This window comes from Dendrobates tinctorius, unplaced genomic scaffold (genome assembly GCF_039654945.1).
Source record: "Dendrobates tinctorius isolate UK_male_01 unplaced genomic scaffold, ASM3965494v1 ptg000191l, whole genome shotgun sequence".
NCBI classification, from domain to species: Eukaryota; Metazoa; Chordata; class Amphibia; order Anura; family Dendrobatidae; genus Dendrobates; species Dendrobates tinctorius.
In genome coordinates, this window is record NW_027361858.1 from 10022598 (window position 1) to 10041737 (window position 19140).

A 19140-nucleotide genomic window follows, 5' to 3' on the forward strand; every position below is an offset into this window, starting at 1 on the left:
CAATCCATACTGGGCCTAACACCGTCTGAGCCTGCCTCATGCTGTATAGATATATTTTGAATGTGTACGCTATCCATACATGTTATCCGGGGATACGGTACCCTTTCTAACCTTTGTGCAATCACGTGCAATCCATACTGGGCCTAACACTGTCTGAGCCTGCCTCATGCTGTATAGACATATATTTTGAATGTGTACGCTATCCATACATGTTATCCGGTGATACGGTACCCTTTCTAACCTTTGTGCAATCACGTGCAATCCATACTGGGCCTAACACGGTCTGAGCCTGCCTCATGCTGTATACACATATATTTTGAATGTGTACGCTATCCATACATGTTATCCGGTGATACGGTACCCTTTCTAACCTTTGTGCAATCACGTGCAATCCATACTGGGCCTAACACCGTCTGAGCCTGCCTCATGCTGTATAGACATATATTTTGAATGTGTACGCTATCCATACATGTTATCCGGTGATACGGTACCCTTTCTAACCTTTGTGCAATCACGTGCAATCCATACTGGGCCTAACACCGTCTGAGCTTGCCTCCTGAGACATATATTTTGAATGTGTACGCTATCCATACATGTTATCCAGGGATACGGTACCCTTTCTAACCTTTGTGCAATCACGTGCAATCCATACTGGGCCTAACACCGTCTGAGCCTGCCTCATGCTGTATAGACATATATTTTGAATGTGTATGCTATCCATACATGTTATCCGGGGATACGGTACCCTTTCTAACCTTTGTGCAATCACGTGCAATCCATACTGGGCCTAACACCGTCTGAGCCTGCCTCCTGAGACATATATTTTGAATGTGTACGCTATCCATACATGTTATCTGGGGATACGGTACCCTTTCTAACCTTTATGCAATCACATGCAATCCATACTGGGCCTAACACCGTCTGAGCCTGCCTCATGCTGTATAGACATATATTTTGAATGTGTACGCTATCCATACATGTTATCTGGTGATACAGTACCTTTTCTAACCTTTGTGCAATCACGTGCAATCCATACTGGGCCTAACACCATCTGAGCCTGCCTCCTGAGACATATATTTTGAATGTGTACGCTATCCATACATGTTATCTGGGGATACGGTACCCTTTCTCACCTTTGTGCAATCACGTGTAATCCATACTGGGCGTGAGAACGGCTGGTGAGCTGTTAAGCAAGCTACAGCACCTGTCCAGACAAGTACAGGGATTCCCTAGCGAGGAGACTTATTTGATTGTTTTCAATGTTGGGACAGCAATTTTTGGGGAGCACTATACTCTGGAGAATGATAGATGGGGCCCACCATACACTGGAACATTCCAAAGGTGGACATCAGACACTGGAGCAGCATTTACAGGGCCCATTATACACTAGAGCATTAGAAATGGGGCCCATTATGTTTGGAGCATTATTTGGGCCCATAAGACAGTGGAGCTTCATCCATGGGGACCAACATATACTGTAGCATTATGTGGAGCTCATCATATACTGTTTCAAACATTATATGGGACCAATGATTCTGTATTGAGAAATAGATGGGCCTCATCATGAGATGTAAAATTGAGGTATTTTTCATTGGACTATACCGCTATTTCTCTGCCGTATCGGAGCATGATGAGTTGTGGTATGTGTTAAAGGGGCACTCTTTCGCCCAGGGCACATGAAAACCTGGAGCCAGCCCTCCCCCCCCACAGTTTGTAGCCAAATAACCCCCATTTTTCAGTGCGTAACTTGTATTATGAAGTTAATTAAGGTTGACAAGCTTAAGAAAGAAGAATTCATGCTTTTGGCATTCAAATGGGCACTGTAGGTGTGTTTCCTGTCCTCCTCTCACTGCCGACTTTTATTCCCCATTGACTTACATTGGGTTTCGTGTTTCGGGACGACCCCGACTTTTCCCTATAATCGGACGATCTTGCTCGACCCGACTTTTGGAAAAGTCGGGTTTCACGAAACGAAACGCGACCCTAAAAAAACAAAAGTCGCTCAACTCTAGTTATTACTACATAGATTGTATAACAATGTTCCGCTAGATCAGTGCTTGGCAAATGATTATTTTGCTGTAGTAGTTAAGAAATATTGCTTACTTTATAAAAATTGTGCACAAAAGACATTCAGCATATTGTCCTGCTTAACAATAAAACCCACACTAGATAAAATGACACATTTCTGAGTCACCAGTGTGAAAGATGGAAGCGGACATTCACTGACCACAAAGACAGCTGACTCTTCACACATATCTATGAGTCCATGTCAAATGTGACAACTATTCTAACTTTCTGTTAGGCACTTGTGTGGTTTCTTTTCCTATCCGCAGTCTGTATTTCAGAATATTAGGGCAGAATTATTAAAAGGATGACACTGTAAAATTGGAGCTGCAGGTTCCTGAGAACTGTTGTAGGTAACGTATTTGTGACAGCACAAAAGGCCTCTCACATGCCAAGCTTTATAAAAATGAAAAACTGAGTGCCTACAGATCCATATTACAGATTCATACCCACCTTTTAATTTGTTTCAATGTAGATAATTATAGAAGAGTATGAGAGCTGGAGATAAGCAAATACATTCAAGTGGAATTGAATTGTACTTGAATATTTCAAAAATACGAATTTGCCAAAATGTGGTTCAATTTGGAATTCGATTTCACACGGATTCAGCAATATAGCCGTCTCTAGCCAACATTTTTCTGAACAGTAAAAAGCCAATAGTCATTTAAAAGATAAATAAAATCCTATATTCACCTCTCTAGACCTTCCTCTACCCACCGTTACCTGTCTGGTCTTCGTTGCTGAAATCTGCAGACCTATCACTCTACTTAGGGACTTCTGGCTCTGATGATGCCCAGGATGTCTCTCTGAATGCCAGGCCACGGCGCATGTCAAAACATTATGACCTTTTGCCCACTTCTACAGAACCCTCACGGAGATTTCAGCACTCACTGCCTTGATGAGAAGACCGTAGGGTGATGGTTAGAAGCAGAAGGGCCGGAGAGGTGAGTGGTGAGGTTGGTATATGTATTTTTTTTTTACATATGATGTTTATTATGCTGTAGGGTCTGGAAAGCCACAGAGCATAATAAGGGATATTTAATTTGCAGAAAATAATGTCTATTCTAATGTAATCTTCCGGGCAAATTTATGTGAGCAGGCAAATTTGAATTTTGCCAGATCAGCTCATCTCTAATGAGCACCGTTTTCAGCGTTTGACTTATATAGGGCTATTAATAAATAGCAAGGTACCGTATAATATTTTTCAACTTCCTTATCATATTAGTAATAATCATAATAATGAATATTCCTAATATGTTACTGTAATGACTGGTCAAAATTGCATTCATTTTCTATGGACCGGAGCATAATCTAGTAATAATATAAAATGTTAAAATGCCATATAAAATCTAAGGATTAAATGATAGTTAAATCACATTCTTATTTACTTAAACCCTTCATGACATTGCGGTTTTCCTTTTCTTTCCTTTTTTGTTTTTTCCTCCCCTTATTCCAAGGGCCATAACTTTTTCTATTTCCATCCCCATAGCAGTAAGAGGGCTTGTGCAAGTTGTACTTTTGAATGACATCATTCATTTATCATGTGATGCACTGGAACAACGAGAAAAAATTCAAAGCGTGTTGAAATTGCAAACAAATTGCGATTCCACAATTTTTTTTTTTTTAATTTACCATACTTACCAAATGGTAATACTGACCTGGCAATATGATTTGCCAGGTCAGTATGAGTATGCAGATACCAAATATTTATAGCTTTTTTTTTACTTAAGTGGTGAAAGAAAATTCGGAAATACGTAAGAAAAAAAATGTTGCTTGCGTTGCCAATTGAATCATCGATAAACACATTTATTTCAATCCTCTAGAATAGCATTTAGTTTCTGGTGGTTCAGTGGCCAAGAACGCTGTGTAGATATCACATTGCTCGTGTTTATATGGCTTATAGTAGTGTACTAGCTGAAGAGCCCGGCATTGCCTGGGTACAGTAACCAACTGTGGTTAGTTATAACAAATTATAATGATTATATTGCACATAAAAACATTTCACATCATATATTCAACACTACAGATTTGCAACACAAATTAACTAAACGATTACCCAAGTATTGATAGTATTTTATTTTCAACTCATTCAAGAGCCTTTTGATAAACAACATGTTTGGTTTTTCCTTTCGGTGCAAAGATGAACAGATTTTCGGCAGTTCCAACTCTTGAACAGACCACGTAAAGTTGACCATAAGAAAAGTATGGAGATTGCAAATCGATCCCTACTACTTAAATCGATCCCTACTACTTTCAAGGACTGTCCCTGAGCATTGTTAATGAACATTGCAAATAGCAGTTGAACTGGAAACTGGAGGCGTTTAAAATAAAAAAACAAATCAGATGGAATGAGTGGAATTCTTGGAATGAAATTGTCCTCTCCTTTCGCACATCCTTTTTCTGAGCTGTGTATCTAACCCTATCCTGTGTGATAATGTCTGCTGAGCTGTGTACCTAATCCTCTCCTGTGTGATACTTTCTGCTGAGCTGTGTATCTAATCCTATCGTGTGTTAGTGACTGCTCAGCCGTATATCTAATCCTATCCTGTGTGATACTGACTGCTGAGCAGTGTATCTAATCCTATCCTGTGTGATACTGTCTGCTGAGCCGTGTATCTAACCCTATCATGTGTTTTACTGACTGCTCAGCCGTGTATCTAATCCTATCCTCTGTGATACTGACTGCTGAGCCGTGTATCTAATCCTATCCTGTGTGATACTGTGTGCTGAGCTGTGTATCTAATACTATTCTGTGTGATACTGTGTGCTGAGCTGTGAATCTAATCCTATCCTGTGTGATACTGTCTGCTGAGCCGTGTTTCTACTCCTATCCTTTGTGATACTGACTGCTGAGCTGTGTATCTAATCCTATCCTGTGTGATACTAACTGTTGAGCTGTGTATCTGATCCTATCCTGAGTGATACTGACTGCTGAGCCATGTATCTATTCCTATCCTGTGTGATACTGACTGCTGAGCTGTGTATCTAATCCTATCCTGTATGATACTAACTGCCGAGCTGTGTATCTAATCCTCTCCTGTGTGATACTGTCTGCTGAGCCGTGTATCTAATCCTATCCTGTGTGATACTGACTGCTGAGCCATGTGTCTAATCCTCTCCTGTGTGATACTGACTGCTGAGCTGTGCATCTAATCCTATCCGGTTTGATACTGACTGCTGAGCCGTGTATCTAATCCTATCCTGTGTGATACTGGGCTCCCCTGCAGTCTGTGTCAGCTTTACAGAAGGACGATAACACCATAGAAATGGTAAGAATAATAGTCCTCAGTTACCACAACTGTCTACAAAGAAAACTGTTGCTGATAGCAACCAATCACAGCTCATTTTTCATCTTTTAAACAGCTCTGGGACAGTGTGGTGAGTTTTGAGTGCGACTTTTGTGTTTTGACTTTTATGTGGCGAGGTTGGTGTATGTGTGGTGAAATGTGAGCTGAGGGTGGTATATGTGTTGAAGCACATGGTAGTGTGTAGCGTATTTTGTGTGTGCGTTCATATCCCCGTGTGTGGTGAGTATCTCATGTCAGGGCCCCACCTTAGCAACTGTGCGGTATATACTCTTTGGCGCCATCGCTCTCATTCTTTAAGTCCCCCTTGTTCACATCTGACAGCTGTCAATTTGCCTCCAACACTTTTCCTTTCCCTTTTTCCCCATTATGTAGATAGGGGCAAAATTGTTTGGTGAATTGGAATGCGCGGGGTTAAAATTTCGCCTCACAACAAAGCCTATGACGCTCTCGGGGTCCAGACGTGTGACTGTGCCAAATTTTGTGGCTGTAACTGCAACGGTGCAGATGCCAATCCCGGACATACACACATACATACACACACACACATTCAGCTTTATATATTAGATACAGTGACAAAAATGTAACTTACATTTAGAGCTGCCACGTTGGTCTTGCATAAATCACCACTATTCTTTCCAGGTGACCTGTCCTAAAACATAAAGGTGATAAAGAATCCATTAATTTCCATTATCCATCTGCTACATTAGGTAGTGAAATCACAATAAAATACTAGCTGGCTACGTTGTTACTAATCTAAGTGAAAGGTCAATGTGCAGTAATTGGAATGAGCTGTATGATTTTTATTCCCTTGCTTTCAGTGTACTATGCTTATAACACAACAGTTAAAATGAGAGAAAACAGCTGGAAGACGCAGCGCTTTGTCAACTTTCTGGCTTTCCATACGGAAAAAATAAACTTTTTTGCTTAAACAAGCAGCACTGTTTTATGTTAAATAGCTATCAGATCAGAATACGAAACACGTATCATGATTCTGCAATAACAGCATAAGGCTAGTTTCACACTAGCGCTTTTGAGCGCAGCGATGGCCTGCGCATGGCCGCTGCTAAGCCCCGCCCCTGCCGCGCCTCCGCCGGTAGCTCCGCCTACCGGCGCATGACGCTGCATGCGTCCTCATCCCCTATCTTTATCACTGGGGGCGCAGGCCGTGCGCAGTATGCATTTGGCGGCGCATGCGCCTTTTTGACGGTGCGCCGAGCGCAACCAAACTGCAGCAGGTTGCGTTTGGCGCAGGTCGGCGCACCGTCAAAAGGACGCATGCGCCGGCAAACGCATACTGCGCCTGGCCTGCGCCCCCAGTGATAAAGATAGGGGACGCAGGACGCATGCAGCGTCATGCGCCGGTAGGCGGAGCTACCGGCGGAGGCACAGCAGGGGGCGGGGCTTAGCAGCGGCCGTGCTCAGGCCGTCGCTGCACTCAAAAGCGCTAGTGTGAAACTAGCCTAACTGAGTAGAAAATATATATATATACATATATATATATATATAAGTTTATACAAGAGAAAGCTTTATCATAGTCAAACCTTAACTTAAGTTTTTAATTCGGTATAAGTGATAAGATGCTTTGTTCTTAGGGTCAGTGCGATTACAGAGTTACTAGATTTATATAACTTTTTTGATTTTTTTGCTACTGTTACACAGCAAAAATGCTTTTTTTTATAAAAAAAAATTGCTTTTTCATCACCATATTCTGAATCTGCAACCTTTTTATTTTTTTTGTCGAACAGAGCTGTAAGAGGGCTTATTTTTTGTGCAATGAGTTGAAGATTTTTTTGGCACCTTATTGCGGTACATAACTGTGAAGGATATGGGGGATATAATTGCATAACAATCGACTGTATCATATCCAATCTGAGATTATAAACCTTCAAAATATGAAGCTGAGACAGAACACCTGGCTTAGTAGGTGGTCCAGCTTCAACAGCTCCAAGAGGAAAAACTCACATCCCTAGTAGCTTAGCTGGGAACAAGTCCTTTCTGGCAGGATGAACACCTTCTGGGAGTTAAAGCTGCGCAACTGCATCAAAGAATGCCTCAAGATGGACAGGAGCCATTATTTCATATTTCATACCACTCATGTGGCTGCTCAGCACTAAGACCTAACATCCAATTGGTAACTGATTTTTGTATAATCTGCTTATACTTATTGTACTATCACCTGTATTTGCATATCTGACCATCATATATGTGTATCCATTGTGTATATAGTGTATTGTCTAGTGTGCCCTTAAGGCGATAAAATGTACAATTAAACCTCCGGCTTCTCTATTATTTCGATTCACGAATCCACATGTCCGTGTTCTCGGTTTAATGTCACATGATACCAGGGCTGGTTTCTAGCCTGATATAATCCCGTTAAAGGACTGAGCTTATATCTAACGAGGATCTGGTGGCAGACCTACCGGGACAGCAAGACTCTGTTTGACTGGTGCTAGTGCAAGGGGTTTCTCAACTTGTCAGGGTTGAGAAAGAATGTTGTGCCACACAAGCGGTCCCATGAGCCACCCTCTCTCACTTACTGTGCCTTCTTGTGTCCGTGTGATCTGTGTAAAACTATACCAAGCTGACATTACATATCCGGTGGGTGCAGAAAGTCACATTGTAGAGGTGAGCGAAATGGGTTGGTCAAATTAAAAAATCGCCAACTTTAGCTAAAGTCGGGTTTCGACAATCGAAACCCGACCACAGCGTGAGGTTGGCCATGAGGTTGCCAAGCCAAGTGCCAAAGTCGCATTTCAAATAATGCTTCCAGCGTCTTTTCTCAGCCAATGATGGAGGACGCACACTGTGGGCAACACGATGACATGGGCAGTGGCCACCACAATCTTAGAGAAGTTCATTGAAGTGATTGGCTGGCTTTGTGTGGTGTCACAGTGGCTATAAAAGGCCGTGACCGCCGACAGCCATCTTACTTCTGCCGATCTTAGAAAAAGGAGAGGTGCTGCTTATTCTGAATAAGGGATTGCGTTAGGCAGGGAGGAAGAAAAAAAATTGCTTCTAATGATAGTGCTTTTCACTGTACAGTTAATGTTCAGTGAAAGGGGAGGATTTTTGCTGTGTGCAGCAGCAGTGGTGGTGATTAGGCTGCCTTTTAAGGCTACCTGATAGCTGCATTGCTGTGTGTTAGGCGTCGGGTTCCTGCCACTGCACAGCAGGAATCCAGAGCCTTGCACCCAGCGGTCTCCCATTCTTTGGCCGCAGTGGAGACTGCTCAGCAGATTTGTTGATCCCGGCGCTCTGCCCAGGCCAACTCCGTGGGATTGCTTGCTGCTGCCACCTCTGGCACAGCTATGACAATGCATGCTACTCAGCAGCGAGATTCTCCAGGGACTAAATCCTCATGTCGGGCCACTGAGCATGCCCGTGGAGTGATCTCCCATTGGAGATCGAGGGTCACGTGCTCAGGTCCTGCTCGTGTTCGGATTGGCCCATCCGAGAAGCCAGGAAGGTCCCGGACGCCCGTGGCTATAAAAGGTTCGCATGGCCACTCGCCCATACGCTAGGATAGACTGTATTTACAGTCTATGTGGAGTGAGTGATGTATGCACGTATGAATGTCTCTTGTGACTGACTCATTAAGAACCCCCTACTCTTGGTACACATGTGTTGTACAGCCTAGCCTGCTAGCGCCCAGGCTTAGGTGTAGGTAGGACAGAGGTTTAGTCAGGCATCAGTCCTCACCAGGGACTTGGCACGCCTCAGTGCACGTGCTCCACTTCATAGCCAGCATCTATAGCGGCGCTCGCGGCAGAGACGCCGCGCGCTCAGTGGGCCTAGAAAGACTCTATCCCCGTGTCCTTGGGGTAGAGTTCTGTGGCCGTACACTGTGTGCTCTTTTGGCCGGGCTCTGTGAGCTAAACAGGCTCCGGCATCAACGTTCAGCGGTTGTGCGACTCTGTGCATTAACAGAGTTCGCATCTGTTCACATTGGGCGATGCAACCCACGTGTGACCGTTTTTACACCGCTCTATTCTTCCTCCATTACCTAGCAGCAGTGTGCCACCTCTGCAAGGTGGACCCCGGGCTGCGAACGCACCTACTATTATTTTATAATTTGGTGCGTTCCGCCAGCACTAACACTGTGTGCACACTGCTGTTCAAACTGCTTTTTTCAAAGCACTCGAACTTTTATTATTTTGTTCTGCTGAGTTACCGAGCGATCATTTTTTCACACACCGCATAGCGATGTACGCTCCTCACACACTACCGTGTACTGGCTGGTATCACGGACAAATACAAGCAAACTGTGTGTGACTCAGGACAAACAAGCCGAGGAGATTTTCCATTTTTCCAGACCTACACCTTACAGAGCTTTCCGCTTTTCAAACAGTTTCGTATATCTGCTGTTTGATTACGGTGAAAACTATACAGAGACAGCGTGTGTCACTCCGTATAAAAATAGACGGAGATTGACAATTTTCCATACAGATACCGTATAGCGGTGTACGCTCCTCACACACTACCGTGTACTGGCTGGTAACATGGACAAATACAAGCTATCTGTGTGTGACTCTGAAAAAATAAACCGAGGAGATTTTCCATTTTTCCAGACCTACACCTTAAAGAGCTGTCCGCTTTTCAAACAGTTTTGTATATCTGCTGTTTGATAACGGTCAAAACTATACAGAGACAGCGTGTGTCACTCCATATAAAAATAGACAGAGATTGACAATTTTCCATACAGACACCGTATAGAGCTGTCCGATTCTCAAACTGTATTGTATATCTGCCGTTCGCATTACAGTCACATCTATACAGAGTCAGCGTGTATGTCTCTCCGTAAATACATATGCGGAGATTGTTAGTTACTAGTGTTGAGCATTCCGATACCGCAAGTATCGGGTATCGGCCGATATTAGCGGTATCGGAATTCCGATACTTAATTCCGATACTTTTTTCATATCGGATTCCGGGATCGGAATCGGAATAGGAAGTTCCCATCATGCTATGAGCCTGCTTGCTTTGATTAAGCCAATGGGAATCCTCCGAAGTGTGGGCACATCCTGTTAGGCATGTAGGCATGTTAACTATTGGCATGGCTGTGATTGGCTGCCGAAATGATGTCATGATGCACTATAAAAGCCACCGCAGCCGCCATTTCTGGTCACTCTGCTGTGAATTCAGTTAGGGACAGGCTGCTGTAGAAGACTGTGAGGGACAGTTAGAAATAGCGATTCCACCAAACATCTAGTGCTTTACCCAGGCTACATAAACCACCACTGTAGCCTTCTTTGCCCTAGCAGCAGTGTTCACAGCTGTCTGCAAGGGCTGTGTGAGTGCAGCTCACGCTGTGGAGTGGGTCCTGCAGCCACGTCAGGCTGTAGGCCACCCAGTGTGATCACTGCTGCCTCATACATCTTTTATTTTTTGAGCTGCATTTTTTAAATAATTTCAATCTAGTGTGCTTCCATCCGTATCCATATACGTTGGTTGCAAACACTAGTAGTAGACAGCGGAGCCTTTCTGCAGCCTTTCAGTGCTAGTGTCCACTTTGCTGCACTGTTCACGGCTGTCTGAGAGGTCTCTGACTGTGTGTGAGTGCAGCTCACGCTGAGTAGTGTGTCCTGCAGCTACGTCTGGCTGTAGGACGCTCAGCGTGCGTCACTGCCTCACACATATTTTTATTTGAGTGCAGCTCATTTTTTCTTCTATTAGTGTGCATCCATCCGTCTCCATCTACGGTGGTTGCAAACACTATATAGGAGTACACAGCGGAGCCTTTCTGCAGCCTGTCAGTGCCAGTGCCCACTTAGCTGCACTGTTGACGGCTGTCTGAGAGGTCTCTGACTGTGTGTGAGTGCAGCTCACGCTGAGTAGAGTGTCCTGCAGCTACGTCTGGTTGTAGGACGCTCAACGTGCGTCACTGCCTCACACATATTTGTCTCTGAGTGCAGCTCATTTTTTCTTCTCCTATTAGTGTGCATCCATCCGTATCCATCAACATTGGTTGGTTGCAAACACTATATAGGAGTAGATAGAGGAGCCTTTTTTTCTGGCTTGTGCCCTGCCGGCGCAGCCAGATTAGTATTACCCAATTTTTTTGGAGCCTCATCTTTTGCATTGTAGGTTACCTGCCTGCATTGTAATAGCTCCAAAAAGTTGGTGATACTATCAGTTTCAATTCTTTGTTCTCATACTTTGAGTTTGTTTCAAACAAAGAAACCACATAAAAAGTTCACCAAACACTACATTTTGAACTTGTGTAGGCCACATCAGCTCCTATTAAAGTCTAGTCCACACACACACACTTCATAAAATTAGTGTTTCTTGTACCTGTAACCAGCTGTTCAGGAATAAGCACACTAAGGCCCCCCTTTGTACTTTTTTGCCTATCTTAAGCAGTCTTGCAAGATGAAGAAGGCAGGGAGTAAGGCGCGGGGGCGTGGGCGTGGGCGTGGAGTTTCAGCAGGGAGAGGACGTGGGGATTCTGCAGGGAGAGGACGTGGGGATTCTACAGGTAGAGGACGTGGGGATTCTGGGCCTGCTGTGGGCACCAGTGGATCAGCATCCCCCAGTTTTAGCAGGCAACAGTCCTTTATGCGCAGCTTTGTAGGACCTCAACGTACCCCACTGCTGCGGGAGGAACAAATTGAAGCCGTTGTCGGATGGATGGCAGCTAACGCATCGACTTCAATTACTTCCGCATCCTCTCAGGGTCAGAGCACCGAAGAGCAACCATCTGTCTCTTCACCACCTGCCAAAGTGCCCAGGCAGTCAGAGAGACATGGACAGGAGCCATCACAGTCTCTACTTCTGTTCTCGGAATCTGTTGGCTTGGAAAGAGGGGGCCAGCCAAGCAGCATTCCTGAATGTGAAGAAGAGGGAGTATGCAGTGATGCGCAACTTCTTTGTCCCTCTGAATCTGAAGAGGCGAGTGGGCCAGTGCCTATGGTCAGCACACCTCAGTACGCATCAGATGATGACGAGACTCAGTTGCCACTTTCTGGTGCGTACGGTGCTGGCGAGACAACCCCGGAGAAGCAGCTGTTTGAAGAGGGGAGGGAAGATGATGAGGTCCTTGACCCATCATGGCGTGAGCAACAGGAAGGTGGTGGGAGCAGCTCGGAGGAAGAGATTCCCCTACCGGCCAAAACAGGAGGCAGAGGGAGGGGGAAGACTTGGTTGCCTGTACCCTCCACTTCGGCACCCGTTAGGAGCATTCCTCCTTCCAAAGGCAAACCGGGCGCTCACAAGAGTTGCAGTGCGTGGTCCTTTTTTGACACAGTTGCAGATGACATTTGCTTTGTCAAATGCAAGCTGTGTCATCAGAGAGTCAAAAGAGGGAGAAATGTCAGCAACCTCAATACCACAAATATGTGGAAACATGTGCGCACCAAGCACGAGTTGGAGTTGCAGAGACACCCTGAAGACGTAGGCCAACGTACAGCACCACCTACCACCTCTTCAGTTCGTGTTGGGCCCTCTTCCTCCAGCTCACACACTGCTGGTTCGGCTTCCTCACAGGATCGCCAAGGAAGAACCTCTGCCACTGTTGTCCGGAGACCCTGTCAGATTCCACCCATAACAACACGTTCCCATCCATCACAGCCATCGGTAGCACAGGCATGGGATAAAAGGCGCCCTTACTCGGCAAACCATCCCCGAGCACAGTCTCTGAATGCTGGCATTGCCAAACTTCTGGCAGTTGAAATGCTGTCATTCAGGCTGGTGGACACTGACACCTTCCGGGACTTAATGGCATTGGCAGTCCCCCAATACAACGTGCCCAGCCGCTTTTATTTCAGCAGGCGAGCCGTCCCTGCCCTGCAGAAACATGTTGAGGGCAAAATAAAACATGCGCTACTAAACGCCGTTAGTAGCAAGGTCCACCTGACCACCGATGCGTGGACCAGTAACCATGGACAGGGACGATACCTTTCCCTCACTGCCCACTGGGTCAATGTTGTGGAGCCGGGTACGGATCTGGAGAGTGGCGCTGTACGTGTTCTTCCAACGCCACGGATTGCAGGACTCCAGTCTGTACACATAGACTCCTCCTCCTACTCAAGTTCCTCAGAAACAGCAGAGCAGGAGCCTGTTACGACCGATATGAGCACAGCCGTGGCCAAACGTCAACAGGCTGTACTCAAATTAATTTCTTTGGGGAATCGAAGCCACACAGCGCAGGAGCTCTGGAATGCTATCAAGCTGGAGAGCGATGTGTGGTTTGGGCCAGCGAATCTCCAGCCGGGCTTGGTAGTGTGTGACAATGGCCGAAATCTGGTGGCAGCTCTTGGCCTAGGCAACCTCACACACATCCCATGTCTGGCACATGTTCTTAACTTGGTCGTGCAGAGCTTTCTGAGGGACTATCCGGATCTTGATGCACTGTTGCACAAGGTCCGCATAGAGTGCGCTCACTTGCGACGTTCCAGCACGGCAAGATCGCGCCTCGCTGCTCTGCAGCGACGATTTGGCCTTCCGGAACATCGCATCATATGTGACCTACCCACCCGGTGGAATTCAACGTTACATATGTTGGAGCGGTTGTGTGAGCAGCAGGCAGCAGTCATGGAGTACCAGCTGCATCAGGCGCAAACAAGTCGCACTGTGCGCCGTTCACACTTCAGCACCATTGAGTGGGCCTCTATGAAGGACATCTGCCTCGTTTTGCGTGCCTTCGATGAATCCACGCGGATGGCGAGTGCAGATGATGCACTAGTCAGCATGACTGTCCCCCTTATCTGCCTGCTTCAACAAACACTGCAAGCACTAAGGGATGAGGTTTCAGAAGAGGTGGAGGATGAGGAGTCCCAAATGCCATCTGCTTCTGGACAGTCTGCGCTACGTGTTTCCTCACAAAGGCCTAGGCAGGGGACACTTTGTGAGGAGGATGAGGAGGAGTCGATGGAGGAGGAAGACATCTCTCCAGAGGAGGGAGGTACACAAACCTCTACTCAGTATGTACAGCGAGGGTGGGGTGATGCAGAGCAGGTCGAGGTCACGCCTCAAACAGGGGACAGCGGTTCTTTGGCAGTTGGGAGTCTGCAGCACATGGTTGATTTCATGCTGCAGTGCCTGAGAAACGACCGCCGCATCGCCCACATTCTCATCTCGGCTGATTATTGGGTGTACACCCTCCTAGATCCTCGCTACCGGGACAGCGTACAAAGGCTCATACCAACGTTGAACCGGGAGCGTAAAATGCGGGAGTACGAAGAGTCACTGGTGCAGTCCATAATGTTTTCCATTCCACCCGACAGCATTGTTGCTAGTGCTTTACAAAGCAGCTCTGTGCGTCGAGACAGTGGAGGAAACTCTGCACAAAGAGGGAGCAGAGGCAGTGCCGCAGCACAAGGCAAGACCACTATGGCCCAAATGTGGCAAAGTTTTGTGTGTCCACCACAATTGTCTACACCATCAGCGACGCCTCGAGTCAGCAGGAGGCAACGCTTCCGTCAGATGGTGTCAGACTACATGTCTTGCCCTGTCGCTGTACTCCCAGATGGCTCTTCCCCCTTCAAGTTTTGGGTCTCTAAGCTGGATACATGGCCAGAGCTTAGCCAGTATGCATTGGAGGTGCTGGCTTGCCCTGCTGCCAGTGTATTATCGGAACGTGTCTTTAGTGCCGCAGGTGGTGTACTAACAGACCGTCGCACGCAACTATCTTCCGATAATGTTGACCGGCTGACTTTTCTGAAAATGAACAAGGCCTGGATCTCCAAAGACTTTGCCATTCCTCTTACAGACTAAATTAGTGGTTGGCAACTGTATCCAGGTCTGCTGGTGTGTTCATTTTTCTACCACCTGAACTATAATCCCTGTGCTTCAACACAGCCAGTTGTCGCTCAGATGTGTCGTCTGCACAGAGAAACACACTAGCTCCTGTGTTACTGGGGTTCAGTAATGCCAGCTGATCCCCTGCTGTGTGGACGGCAGAGTCACCAGCTCCATCAACATTCAAACCACTACTGATTTTTAACCGTGCCCAACTTAGGTCTCTGGCTCCACTGTCTCTACTATTTCCCCTGACCTCCAACCCCGCCATCTACATCTCTGAAGTGGCGTCAGCACAATCTACACTTGTTCCTGTGTTCCTGTGGCTCAGTCCCATCAGTTTATCCCCTGATGTGTGTCCGGCAAGGTCTCCTGCTCTGTCCACATTCCCATAACCAGTAGTGGGAATGAGGACAGAGCTGGCGAACTTGCCGGACAAACATCAGGGGATCAACTGATGGGACTGAGCACCAGTAACACAGGAACAAGTGTAGATTGTGCTGACGCCACTTCAGAGATGTAGCTGGCGGGGTTGGAGGCCAGGGTAAATAGTAGAGACAGTGGAGCCAGAGGCCTAAGTGGAGCATGGTTAGAATCAGTAGTAGTCCACAACCTCCATAAAAACCGATGCCCATTGGCCTCTGCATGCGGCATGCGTAATCCTGGGCTCCAACAGCGTCAGTTGGTGTTCAGAAGTGTCGTCTCCACAGAGCCAAACACATTCGTTCAAGTGTTAGTGGGGTTCAGCACTGCCAGCTGTTCCCCTGCTGTGGAGATGGCAAGTCTCCTGCTGCATTCACCTGCCAAAATCAAGTAGGTCCCAGCCTGCTCCTCGCCTAATCCTGAGCTCCAACAACGTCAGTTGGTGTTCAGAAGTGTCGTCTCCACAGAGCCAAACACATTCGTTCAAGTGTTAGTGGGGTTCAGCACTGCCAGCTGTTCCCCTGCTGTGGAGATGGCAAGTCTCCTGCTGCATTCACCTGCCAAAATCCAGTAGGCCCCAGCCTGCTCCTCGCCTAATCCTGAGCTCCAACAACGTCAGTTGGTGTTCAGAAGTGTCGTCTCCACAGAGCCAAACACATTTGTTCAAGTGTTAGTGGGGTTCAGCACTGTCAGCTGTTCCCCTGCTGTGGAGATGGCAAGTCTCCTGCTGCATTCACCTGCCAAAATCCAGTAGGCCCCAGCCTGCTCCTCGCCTAATCCTGGGCTCCAACAACGTCAGTTGGTGTTCAGAAGTGTCGTCTCCACAGAGCCAAACACATTCGTTCAAGTGTTAGTGGGGTTCAGCACTGCCAGCTGTTCCCCTGCTGTGGAGATGGCAAGTCTCCTGCTGCATTCACCTGCCAAAATCCAGTAGGCCCCAGCCTGCTCCTCGCCTAATCCTGAGCTCCAACAACGTCAGTTGGTGTTCAGAAGTGTCGTCTCCACAGAGCCAAACACATTCGTTCAAGTGTTAGTGGGGTTCAGCACTGTCAGCTGTTCCCCTGCTGTGGAGATGGCAAGTCTCCTGCTGCATTCACCTGCCAAAATCCAGTAGGCCCCAGCCTGCTCCTCGCCTAATCCTGGGCTCCAACAACGTCAGTTGGTGTTCAGAAGTGTCGTCTCCACAGAGCCAAACACATTCGTTCAAGTGTTAGTGGGGTTCAGCACTGCCAGCTGTTCCCCTGCTGTGGAGATGGCAGTCTCTCCTGCTGTCTCCGCATTACAAAGACAGTAGGCCTCTGCCTACACCCTCCTATTTCCTGGGCTTCAACACAGCCAGTTCTAGTTCGGAAGTGCCGTCCACACGGAAAGAGATACTTGCTCCCGTGTCTCAGTGGGGTTCAGTAACGTCAGCTGATCCCCTGCTGTGTGGATGGCAGTCTCTCCTGCTGTCACCTCATTCAAAATACAGTAGGCCTCTGCCTACACCCTCCTATTTCCTGGGCTTCAACACAGCCAGTTGTAGTTCGGAAGTGCCGTCCACACGGAAAGAGATACTTGCTCCCGTGTCTCAGTGGGGTTCAGTAATGTCAGCTGATCCCCTGCTGTGTGGATGGCAGTCTCTCCTGCTGTCACCTCATTCAAAATACAGTAGGCCTCTGCCTACACCCTCCTATTTCCTGGGCTTCAACACAGCCAGTTGTAGTTCGGAAGTGCCGTCCACACGGAAAGAGACACTTGCTCCCGTGTCTCAGTGGGGTTCAGTAACGTCAGCTGATCCCCTGCTGTGTGGATGGCAGTCTCTCCTGCTGTAAACTCATTCAAAATACAGTAGGCCTCTGCCTACACCCTCCTATTTCCTGGGCTTCAACACAGCCAGTTGTAGTTCGGAAGTGCCGTCCACACGGAAAGAGATACTTGCTCCCGTGTCTCAGTGGGGTTCAGTAATGTCAGCTGATCCCCTGCTGTGTGGATGGCAGTCTCTCCTGCTGTCACCTCATTCAAAATACAGTAGGCCTCTGCCTACACCCTCCTATTTCCTGGGCTTCAACACAGCCAGTTGTAGTTCGGAAGTGCCGTCCACACGGAAAGAGACACTTGCTCCCGTGTCTCAGTGGGGTTCAGTAACGTCAGCTGATCCCCTGCTTTGTGGATGGCAGTCTCTCCTGCTGTCACCTCTTTCAAAATACAGTAGGCCTCTGCCTACACCCTCCTATTTCCTGGGCTTCAACACAGCCAGTTGTAGTTCGGAAGTGCCGTCCACACGGAAAGAGACACTTGCTCCCGTGTCTCAGTGGGGTTCAGTAACGTCAGCTGATCCCCTGCTGTGTGGATGGCAGTCTCTCCTGCTGTAAACTCATTCAAAATACAGTAGGCCTCTGCCTACACCCTCCTATTTCCTGGGCTTCAACACAGCCAGTTGTAGTTCGGAAGTGCCGTCCACACGGAAAGAGATACTTGCTCCCGTGTCTCAGTGGGGTTCAGTTATGTCAGCTGATCCCCTGCTGTGTGGATGGCAGTCTCTCCTGCTGTCACCTCATTCAAAATACAGTAGGCCTCTGCCTACACCCTCCTATTTCCTGGGCTTCAACACAGCCAGTTGTAGTTCGGAAGTGCCGTCCACACGGAAAGAGACACTTGCTCCCGTGTCTCAGTGGGGTTCAGTAACGTCAGCTGATCCCCTGCTGTGTGGATGGCAGTCTCTCCTGCTGTAAACTCATTCAAAATACAGTAGGCCTCTGCCTACACCCTCCTATTTCCTGGGCTTCAACACAGCCAGTTGTAGTTCGGAAGTGCCGTCCACACGGAAAGAGATACTTGCTCCCGTGTCTCAGTGGGGTTCAGTAATGTCAGCTGATCCCCTGCTGTGTGGATGGCAGTCTCTCCTGCTGTCACCTCATTCAAAATACAGTAGGCCTCTGCCTACACCCTCCTATTTCCTGGGCTTCAACACAGCCAGTTGTAGTTCGGAAGTGCCGTCCACACGGAAAGAGACACTTGCTCCCGTGTCTCAGTGGGGTTCAGTAACGTCAGCTGATCCCCTGCTGTGTGGATGGCAGTCTCTCCTGCTGTAAACTCATTCAAAATACAGTAGGCCTCTGCCTACACCCTCCTATTTCCTGGGCTTCAACACAGCCAGTTGTAGTTCGGAAGTGCCGTCCACACGGAAAGAGATACTTGCTCCCGTGTCTCAGTGGGGTTCAGTTATGTCAGCTGATCCCCTGCTGTGTGGATGGCAGTCTCTCCTGCTGTCACCTCATTCAAAATACAGTAGGCCTCTGCCTACACCCTCCTATTTCCTGGGCTTCAACACAGCCAGTTGTAGTTCGGAAGTGCCGTCCACACGGAAAGAGATACTTGCTCCCGTGTCTCAGTGGGGTTCAGTAACGTCAGCTGATCCCCTGCTGTGTGGATGGCAGTCTCTCCTGCTGTCACCTCATTCAAAATACAGTAGGCCTCTGCCTACACCCTCCTATTTCCTGGGCTTCAACACAGCCAGTTGTAGTTCGGAAGTGCCGTCCACACGGAAAGAGATACTTGCTCACGTGTCTCAGTGGGGTTCAGTAATGTCAGCTGATCCCCTGCTGTGTGGATGGCAGTCTCTCCTGCT

At 47.4% G+C, this 19140-nt stretch overlaps 1 protein-coding gene across 1 annotated transcript in view; it reads right to left on the bottom strand.

Moving 5' to 3' along the window:
• Positions 1-19140, bottom strand: part of LPAR1 (lysophosphatidic acid receptor 1) — a 273989-nt gene that overhangs the window by 164506 nt on the left and 90343 nt on the right. Inside the window, exon 2 of the mRNA XM_073552441.1 lies at positions 5962-6021. The gene's annotated coding sequence lies outside the window, so the exon portion shown is untranslated. The remainder of the gene's footprint in view (positions 1-5961; positions 6022-19140) is intronic.